Source organism: Pseudophryne corroboree, chromosome 4 (genome assembly GCF_028390025.1).
Source record: "Pseudophryne corroboree isolate aPseCor3 chromosome 4, aPseCor3.hap2, whole genome shotgun sequence".
NCBI classification, from domain to species: Eukaryota; Metazoa; Chordata; class Amphibia; order Anura; family Myobatrachidae; genus Pseudophryne; species Pseudophryne corroboree.
In genome coordinates, this window is record NC_086447.1 from 419421493 (window position 1) to 419431532 (window position 10040).

Sequence of the window (10040 nt, forward strand, 5' to 3'; positions counted from 1 at the left end):
AAAAAATTTCCAGGGCCGCTTTTTGTTCCCAATCCACCCCTGGCAGCAGTATATCCCCAATAACAAGCTTCAAAAAGGGTCCTTCATTTCAGGTACCTCTTTTATAAAAACATAGTTTTAAGTCTACAATAAAAGACAGACATTCTTAAAATCCGGGGCAACGCCGGGTACTCCAGCTAGTATATACTAAATCATCTGTCACAGTAGCAATATTCTGAGCATATTGGAAGTCTCGCAACAGAACATTTATAGATGGAGTTAAAGATCATACATGTTAACATTCAACAATATGCTATGTCGGCATGCCCTCTTATGGAGTCTATGTAAGTCATTAGCAAAACCAAATACTCCGTCTACATACAGTACAGTGTGGGCACAAGGTCGTCATGCAATAAGTGATATGCCGGCCAGACTCTTATATCTAAGTTTCCTTTTGATGCTTGATCCAAATAATGTATCACTAACAGTGACATTACTGTGAAGTGCAGGAGAGATGATTAGGATGGTCACCTGCAATGTTTCTGTGACATGGAAACACAATGGAAGAAATCTTATGGAGTCACCTTCATTGTTGTCCTAGTTGATAGGATAACCAGAAGAGTAGCTTTGGGTGGAGTGACATGAGATGAAATGAAAACCAAAAAGTTATGGACCCTCCGGGTTCCGGTCTCAGCAGTCCGGCTGTCGGTACAATGGTGCCACATTGTGCCACAGGGCACAGCCACGCTCACTGGCCACTCAACCTCTTTCCAGCACATCCAGCAGGTGTGAACAAGTCGAGTAGATGTCATTACCTATTCCCTGTGAATGTCACCTTGCGGGCCCGCCTTACAGTTTTATATACGCTGGTATTGAATAATACATTTCTAGTGCACCACAAAAAAGACAACTCTTATTTCTTCTCCTCTTTATATGCTCATGGGTTACACAGGTTTTGTGGCTTATTAAACCAGGTGAAATGCAGACTTGAGGTCAGCCAGCCACAGAAACTGTATAATTCGTGTTTCTTGGTTTAATGGGATAGTATAGTTAGTATAGCTATCTCTCTCTCTCTCTCTCTCTCTCTCTCTCTCTCTCTCTCTCTCTCTATATATATATATACACACACACACATATAACGGAAAATGATTAATTCAGCCTCTTAGATAAAGAGCTTTATTTCCTTATAAAATATAAGTGGTGATTTAGTCTAGAAATTCCTGTCACTTATGTTTTCCCTTTCTCTACATATTGAGGCACTCTGTACAACATTGCCTTATACTTCATTTTCTACACTAGTCTAATTTTTTTTAAACTAGATACTCATGTATATCCAGTTGTAATTGATGTAGAAAATGTATATGTAAGATAGCTGTAACTCTGTAGCTTTGCTGCTGGTTACTGTAACATCACACCTAGCCTGTGACATCACTAGCCCATGACATCACAATGCTTCTTCCTGTAACATTCTATCTACAGCTGCTGACGTTTCCAGTTTCCATGCAGGAAGACAGGTAGGAGGAGGTGAGTCCTACATAGCAGAGTATGATGGAGAGGGGTAAGGAAGACAGAGTGCAGTATAGTCAGCTGAAAGGCAAGACAAGATAGACAGAACAGGGAATACAGGTACAAGGACACATAAATAGGAGAAGCGCAGGAATGAACGACATATATGAACGACATATATAGGAATAAAAATGTAGCGTTACAGGAATAAAGAGGGCAGTATAGAGGATAAGCACACATACAGGGGATGCAGATAACCTGGGTCTCTATGAGGCAGGATCATGGCTTTGGAATGAAAAAGTTAATAAAATAGATACATGGGATATTAATAACTTTGAAAGTATCTTGTTTAGTTTAAGGAAAATTGGGAAACTGGTTGACTCATGGACATTTTATTGTACTTTTATTGTACTAGTACTATGCTTAATAATAGTCTTTTGTGTTTTTTAGATCATCTGGCAAAGAGATTTGCAGAGTGTCGGGTGACCGGCAAAGAGATCTGCAAAGTGTCAGTTGAAGACGACGGGAGGGGTTGCAGAGGTAGCAATGACTGGAGTATAACATGCAGGAGGTAAGTTACCATACTATCTCTGCACATGTTACATCTGCCCCACCTGCAGTGCACATGGTTTTGTCCATTAGAGAACATATTTGCTGCTGCGATCAGGTCTGAATTAGGCCCAGTGTATGATACTAACATGGTCCTAGCACTAGGGAAGATAAAACCTGGAGCAGATAACTTGGTCTCTATGAGAAAGGATCTTGGGTTTTGGATTAAAAGTCAATAAAATAGATAAATTGCAAATGAATAAAAAGGAAAGTACATAACAAAATGTAGTAGCATAATTTTGCACATAGTACTGTATGTCTGACGAGGAAATTCTGGTTATTTAGATCATCATTTGGCAAAGTTCTGGCAAAGAGATTTGCAGAGTGTCGGATGACCGGCAAAGAGATCTGCAAAGTGTCAGTTGAAGACGACGGGAGAGGTCGTAGAGGAATTAGTGACTGGAGAATAGCATGCAGGAGGTAAGTTACCATACTTCTGTAATTGTGTGTGTGTGCTGGGGGATATTGAGAGCACAGACCAAAACATAGGGTCTATGGTGGGGGAGAGCGGACAATACAAAACACGCAGAAGGGGGCAACTTTGTATAGCACATACAGATGGTGTGGGGGCACAATACAAAAACATAGAAATTGTGGCGTACTCTATAGGACATATAGAGGAAGGACATACACTTTTGGGGGTTGCGAGATGTAGAACATACTGTAATACAGAAAAACAGGAAGGGTGGGGAGAGGATGACACAGAACATACAGATTGGGGGAAGAACAATACAGATCGGAGGAGATAGTGAAATGGCTGACATTTACAGTATATCAATGAACTGGGGGCAGGTGTACAAAGCCTGGGAGAGTGATAAAGTGGAGAGAGATAAACTAACAACCAATCAGCTTCTAGTTGTCATTTTTCCAAACACAGCCTGTAACATGGCAGTTAGGAGCTGATTGGCTGGTACTTTACCTCTCTCCACTTTATCACTCTGCAGGGCTTAATACATCTCCCCCATAGAATAACCAAATGATGAAATGGTACAGAATGGTATAAATGATGTGAATTGGAGCTGTAACAAGTGACTGTTTCCCTATCCTTACATATAATAAAGGTGACATAGTCCTTTCCCTAGACTCCTTCTCCTTACCTCTCAGGGGGCCTGATTCAGATGCGGACGCAGAGCTGCTGTTGCACCAAGTGGCTCAATGCTTTTTCACTGTGCATGCGTGTAAGCTGCACTGCGCACAAAATGAAATCAAGCTCACATAGAGGTTCCCATCGCAAAGTGATTGACAGGTAGTCAGCGTTTGAGGTGGTAACGGGGGTGGCTTACTGTATACAGGCATGTCAGGTCCATTCAAACGCCATTCCATGTGAGTGCATAAATTACCCATTGCGACCTGTGTTGCTGCTGGAGAGCCCCCTGTGTCTAGGAGACTTGCTCAGCCTATGACTGCTCAGACTCACGATGCAATTGTGAACGGCAAGATTGCAGCAGTGATCGCTTCAACAACCACAACTGAATCAGGCCCACAATTACACCATTATATTTTACTATTTTATAACAGTTAACAACTAAGGGGTCAGTTTAATTAGGTGCGAGTTTGTCTTACAACAGCTGCACTTTCCGGTAGCCCCATAGGATGAATCTGGCCAGGAAGGGTGTGAGTTTGGATGCTGTTGAAACGTCGCAGCAATGGTAACTCGTACCTAATTGGATTGACCCCTAAATGTTAGCAATTTATATCTTTTATTATTTACCGGTCAAATTTATTTTCTGAAGGTACCCACTAATTACTATAAGAGGGAACGTATCCCCCCAATGTGTGTATTGTATAAAAACAATGGGCCCTTTGGGATAATTGTCCTTATTTTAGGTATTTTCCATGTCCTCAGTAGTTAGAGTAACATATTTACATAGAGAGATTTTTCTCTCTACACAACCACACCACTGTTTGCAGTTTGTCTCTCTGCTTGTTCATCCACTAACAATGATTTTTCATCTCTTCCTCTTCATCTACACGCAGTGGGTGATCCCTGAATAGCTGCCCTGGGAGGAGAGCTGCGGACACTTGCTCCAAATATTGGGACATATGCATTACCTATTAGGAGATGCAGTAAAGATGCCGGCTGTCAGGTTTACGGCAGTCAGAATACTGAAACTGGGTTCCTGACACTCTTCAGAATCCCGACGTTGGAACTCCGAATGGGCAAGGATACTGATGCCCGTATCCCCACGATCATAGGTTTAGGGCTGGGCAGGGGATGTTAGGTTTAGGCATCAGGCATGGGGGGAGGTTGGGTGGTTAGGCTGCGGGGGAGGGAAGGTTAGGTTTACGCGTCAGGCTGGGGGGTTAGGTTTAGGCGTCAGGCAGGGGGTTAGGGTTAGGCTGCAGGTGGGGGGAGGTTAGGGTTAGGCTGTGGATAGGGTGGGTTAGGCACCCCTCTGGGAGGTTAGGCTGCGTGGGAGAGAGGATTAGGTTTAGGCATCAGGCGGGAGGGTTAGGTTTAGGCGGGTGGTTAAGTTTAGGCTGTGAGTGGGGGAGCTTAGGGTTAGGCACTCCCGGGGGTGGTTAGGCTGCAGGGAAGGGAGGGTTTGGTTTAGGTGGGGGGATTAGGTTTAGGCATCAGGTGGGGGGTTAAGTTTAGGCTGTGGGTGGGGTAAGGTTAGGGTTAGGCTGCGGGTAGGGTGGGTTAGGGATAGGCACCCCTGGGGGTGGTTAGGCTACAGGGGAGGGAGGGTTAGGTTTAGGCATCAGGCGGGGGATTAGGTTTAGGCACCAGGCGCTGGGTTAGGTTTAGGCTGCGTGTGGGGGGAGGTTAGCTTTAGTCTGCGGGTAGGGTGGGTTAGGGTTAGGCACCCCCGGGAGTGGTTAGGCTGCGAGGGAGGGTTAGCTTTAGGCAGCAGGGATGGAGGGGGGGGTGGTTAGGCTGCAGGAGAGGGAGGGTTAGGTTTAGGCACCTCCGTGGGAGGGTTAGGCACAAAGGGGGGAGGTTAGGGTTAGACTGTGGACAGGCAGGGTTAGGTGGTGGGGAGAGGGAGAGGGTTAGGCATCAGGCGGAGGGGTTAGGGTTAGGCTGCAGACGGGGGGAGGATAGGGTTAGGCTGCAGGTAGGGTGAGTTAGGGAACCCAGGGTGGTTAGGCTGCGGGGGAGGGAGGGTTAGGTTTAGGCATCAGGTGGGGAGATTAGGTTTAGGTGTCAGGCTAAGGTTAGGTTTAGGCTGTGGGTGGGGGGAGGTTAGGGTTAGGCAGCGGGTAGGGTTGGTTGGGGTTAGGCACCCCCGGGGGTGGTTAGGCTGCGGGGAAGGGAGGGTTAGGTTTAGGCATCAGGTGGGAGGTTAGGTTTAGGCATCAGGCGGAGGGTTAGGATTAGGCTGCGGGTGGGGGGAGTTAGGGTTAGGCTGTGTGTTGGGTGGGTAAGGCACCCCCGGGAGTAGTTAGGCTGTGGGGAAGGGAGGGTTAGGTTTAGGCAGCAGGGATGGAGGTTAAGAATAGGAACCTCGTATTAGGGTTAGGGTTACAGTTAGGCACAAAGGGGGGAGGTTAGGGTTAGACTGCCGACAGTCAGGGTTAGGGGGGTGGGGAGAGGGGAGAACACCCCTTACTCACCCCTGTGGGTCTTTTCTGTACTGGTATCCCGGCATCAGTATGACAACCACCGGGATCCCATGCGCTGTGATAGCTTACTCACCCCTCTATTAGCACACCTCTTAATGCCCAGAGGGAAGGGCAATCCTGAGGCCATGGTTCCCCAGAGGTTTCCCCCCAAGGGGGTTTTCCTCTCCTGTGTGCTGAAGGATGACTCTTTGTGAGTCCAGAGGTGTAGCTTTTATGCCATAATGAGTACCAATCTCACGTCCGTCCCTGCAATGTATAAGAAGTAAAATCATTGCTAATGCGATCACTTTACTTCTGGGTTTAGACCCCGGCTGCGCTAGTTCACATGTGCAATCGTCAGACTGCGTATGTGAGAGCAGACAGTAATGCAGGGGGATCCCAAAGATCCTTCTCCTGGGAATTATTGCATAATGTAGTCCACAGGCTACAAAAGCCATTTAGAAACGGCATTAGCTGCCGGGCCAAGCTCAGAAATGCTTTGCATTCTGGAGCTTGGCGAGTTTCACAGTTTGCCATCTGCCGTAGAAACTTTTGGTGGCTGCTTTTGTAATCACAATGGGAGGAAAGCAATAGATATCTCAAATATCCATTGCAGTCCCCAATACATACATTCAGGGGCTGGTTAATATTTGTGGGCAGCCTCCAAAACCGACCGTTTTTGGAGATATCTCGCAAATATTATTTATTAAATATTCCCCTTAATAAATTTTTTATATTTTAACATAAACTAAAAAATGTTTTATGTATTCATTGACTGAGTCTCCCGTTTTTACTGAATGCTAATTTCACAGGGTCCGCAAATTATTACTGATTACTGACTGTTACTCTACTGTCCTGCTGTTGCTCCTGGCCTGCTGTATAGCAGCCAGACATATATTTTATATACAACACTCTTGGGGAGATGTATCAAGCCTTGGAGAGAGATAAAGTGCAGATGTCCAAACCACCCAATCATCTTTTGTCACTTATCTAGCACAGTACATGAAATGATACCTGTAGTTAGAAGCTTCATTTGATTTGGGCAAATACTCAACTTTATCTCTCTCCACGGCTTGATACATCTCCCAGAAAATATCATGTCTTCCTTTCACTTAATTAACAAGTTAAATTAATTAATTGTCTTGGAAACAGGTAAGAAACTGACAGTATAAGATAATGTTATAAAGGCTTGTCAATACCTCCTGGTACATTTACATTGATTTACTGTATCATTCACATTTCATCCATGCCAGACAGGGGTGGATTGGGAACGTAAAGTGGCCCTGGAAATACATGAAAAGTGGCCTCATGTAGGTTGGAGTAAGTCGGCTATAAGCGGTGCCCAACACAAATTGGGCTTAAGCAAACTTTTAGCATTACCCACAGTGGGAGTAAGCAAGGCTAATGCAGCATGGTAGGCAGTCACAGCACCAGCAGTAGGATCGTGTTACAGGAGGTGGAGATCACACCGGTGGGTGAGGCATTGCACTGGTAGGCAGTCACAGCACCAGCAGGAGGATCGTGTCACAGGAGGTGGAGATCACACCAGTAGGTGAGGCATTGCACTGGTAGGCAGTCACAGCACCAGCAGGAGGATCGTGTCACAGGAGGTGGAGATCACACCAGCAGGCAAGGCATTGTACTCACTGGCGTGCGCAGCACATTTTATTAGGGGGTGCACCATCAGAGGGGTGTGTCTAGCATCGCCTTTTGGGCGTGTCTAGCACCATCTATTGATGGTCAGCGCATATAAAATATCCACCTTTGTACCAATCCTAATAAAGCAGATGCATTGTCAGATGTTGTGGGGTGCTCCAAACAAACACCCCTGATGGCACTCACTGCAATTACACTGCTCCTCCTCAGCCTGGTCTGGCTCTCCCTCTCTTTCCCCTGCAAGCTGCAGCAGCTTACTTACAAGTCAGTAACTAAACTGACACTGACAGTCACAGACTAGTACTGACGCTGCTGGAAAAACGAGTGATGTATCCATGCTGCTGCCGGCCGTCTGCCAGTATTGAATTTGTCTTCCTAAGAGGAACGCTGGCTGCATACTGCTCCTCATCAGTGGCTGGCATTGGCATAGCATAGAAGGAGAGAGGTGGGCATGTGGCGGGTGTGATGGGTGGGCGTGCGAGCAGCATGATGTAATCATGTCACATCACACTGTTTTTGTACATGGAGGTGGAGCTGGGAATTTGAAAGCCGGTGTCAGTGGCACCCTTGATTAACCCAGGCGTCCGGTCAGTATTGCAGTCCTGACTGGGTACAGGGTGCAGTGCAGAGGGGACAGTAACCAGCCTGCTCGGCTATCGCTGCATCAGGCATGTGAGATCGGGGTGCCAGACATTAGGGGGTGCCTGTGCGCACCAGGCACCCCCCCTGCTCACACCTATGATTGTACTGGTAGGCAGTCACAGCACCAGCAGTAGGATAGTGTCACAAGAGGTGGAGATCACACCAGTAGGTGAGGCATTGTACTGGTAGGCAGTCACAGCACCAGCAGGAGGATCCTGTCGAAGGAGGTGGAGATCACACCAGTGGGTGGGGCATTGCACTGGTAGGCAGTCACAGCACCAGCAGGAGGATCGTGTCACAGGAGGTGGAGATCACACCGGTGGGTGAGGCATTGCACTGGTAGGCAGTCACATCACCTGCAGGAGAATCATGTCACAGGAGGTGGAGATCACACCAGTAGGTGAGGCATTGTACTGGTAGGCAATCACAGCACCAGCAGGAGGATCCTGTCGAAGGAGGTGGAGATCACACCAGTGGGTGGGGCATTGCACCGGTGGGCAGTCACAGCACCAGCAGGAGGATCTTGTCACAGGAGATGGAGATCACACCAGTAGGTGAGGCATTGCACTGGTAGGCAGTCCCAGCACCAGTAGGAGGATCTTGTCACTGGAGGTGGAGATCACACCAGTAGGTGGGGCATTGCACTGGTAGGCAGTCACAAGAGCACCAGCAGGAGGATTGTGTCACAGAAGGTGGAGATCACACCAGTAGGTGAAGTATTGCACTGGTAGGCAGTCACATCACCTGCAGGAGAATCATGTCACAGGAGGTGGAGATCACACCAGTAGCTGAGGCATTGTACTGGTAGGCAGTCACATCACCTGCAGGAGAATCATGTCACAGGAGGTGGAGATCACACCAGTAGGTGAGGCATTGCACTGGTAGGCAGTCACATCACCTGCAGGAGAATCATGTCACAGGAGGTGGAGATCACACCAGTAGATGAGGCATTGTACTGGTAGGCAATCACAGCACCAGCAGGAGGATCCTGTCGAAGGAGGTGGAGATCACACCAGTGGGTGGGGCATTGCACTGGTAGGCAGTCACAGCACCAGCAGGAGGATCATGTCACAGGAGGTGGAGATCACACCAGTAATTAAGGCATTGCACTGGTAGGCAGTCACAGCATCAATAGGAGGATTGTGTCAAAGGAGGTGGAGATCACACCAGTAGGTGAGGCATTACACTGGTAGGCAGTCACAACACCAGCAGGAGGATCGTGTCACAGGAGGTGGAGATCACACCAGTAGGTGAAGCATTGCACTGGTAGGCAGTCACAGTACCTATGGTAGCTACACCCCTATATATAACACATGTAACTGTGACAGAGAAGGTGGCCTCTCTCAGTTGTGGGCCCTATAGTAGCTGCCAGGGGCAGATTGAGATTGAACACCAGCCCGGGGAAATTTATGGAAGTAGCCCTAATGAAGGCGGAGTCTGTTGAGGGGGAGGAGCCTGTCAAGAGGGCGGGGTCACTCCTCAGAGGTCCTGATTCTGAGATAGACACAGGTGGGGCTTCCTTTGCTTTACGTTATGCTATTATTTACCTGTGACTATGGCCCTCATTCTGAGTTGATCGCTCGCTAGCTACTTTTAGCAGCCGTGCAAACGCGTTGTCGCCACCCTCGGGGGAGTGTATTTTCGCTTTGCAAGTGTGCAATTGCATGTGCAGCCAAGCGACACGAACACATTTTGTGCAAAACAAGACCAGCCCTGTAGTTACTTATCCTGTGCGATGTTTTAGCGACAGAGGTCCTGGAATTGACGTCAGATACCCGCCCTGCAAACGCCTGGACACGCCTGTGTTTTCCCAAACACTCCCAGAAAACGGTCAGTTGCCACCCAAAAACGCCCTCTTCCTGTCAATCTCCTTGCGATCGACTGTGCGAATGGATTCGTCGCTAAAAGCATTGCACAACAATGATGCTCTTTGTACCCGTACGACGCATGTGCGCATTGCGGCGCATGCGCAGTTTTGCCATTTTTTTACCTGATCACAGCGCTGCGAAAATCGTCAGAGAGCGATCATCTCGGAATGACCCCCTTTATACATATGCTGCTACAATACCCTTCCCTGATGCACATCTGTACGTCTGAAT

General features: G+C 47.7%; 1 long non-coding RNA gene across 1 annotated transcript; it reads left to right on the forward strand.

Annotated features, from left to right (window-relative positions):
* Nucleotides 1-1939: 1939 nt before the first annotated feature.
* LOC134911467 (uncharacterized) lies at nucleotides 1940-4323 on the forward strand. Its single transcript, XR_010176599.1, has 3 exons — nucleotides 1940-2056; nucleotides 2380-2514; nucleotides 4072-4323. It is a non-coding gene; the product is annotated as an uncharacterized LOC134911467 (long non-coding RNA).
* Nucleotides 4324-10040: the final 5717 nt, after the last annotated feature.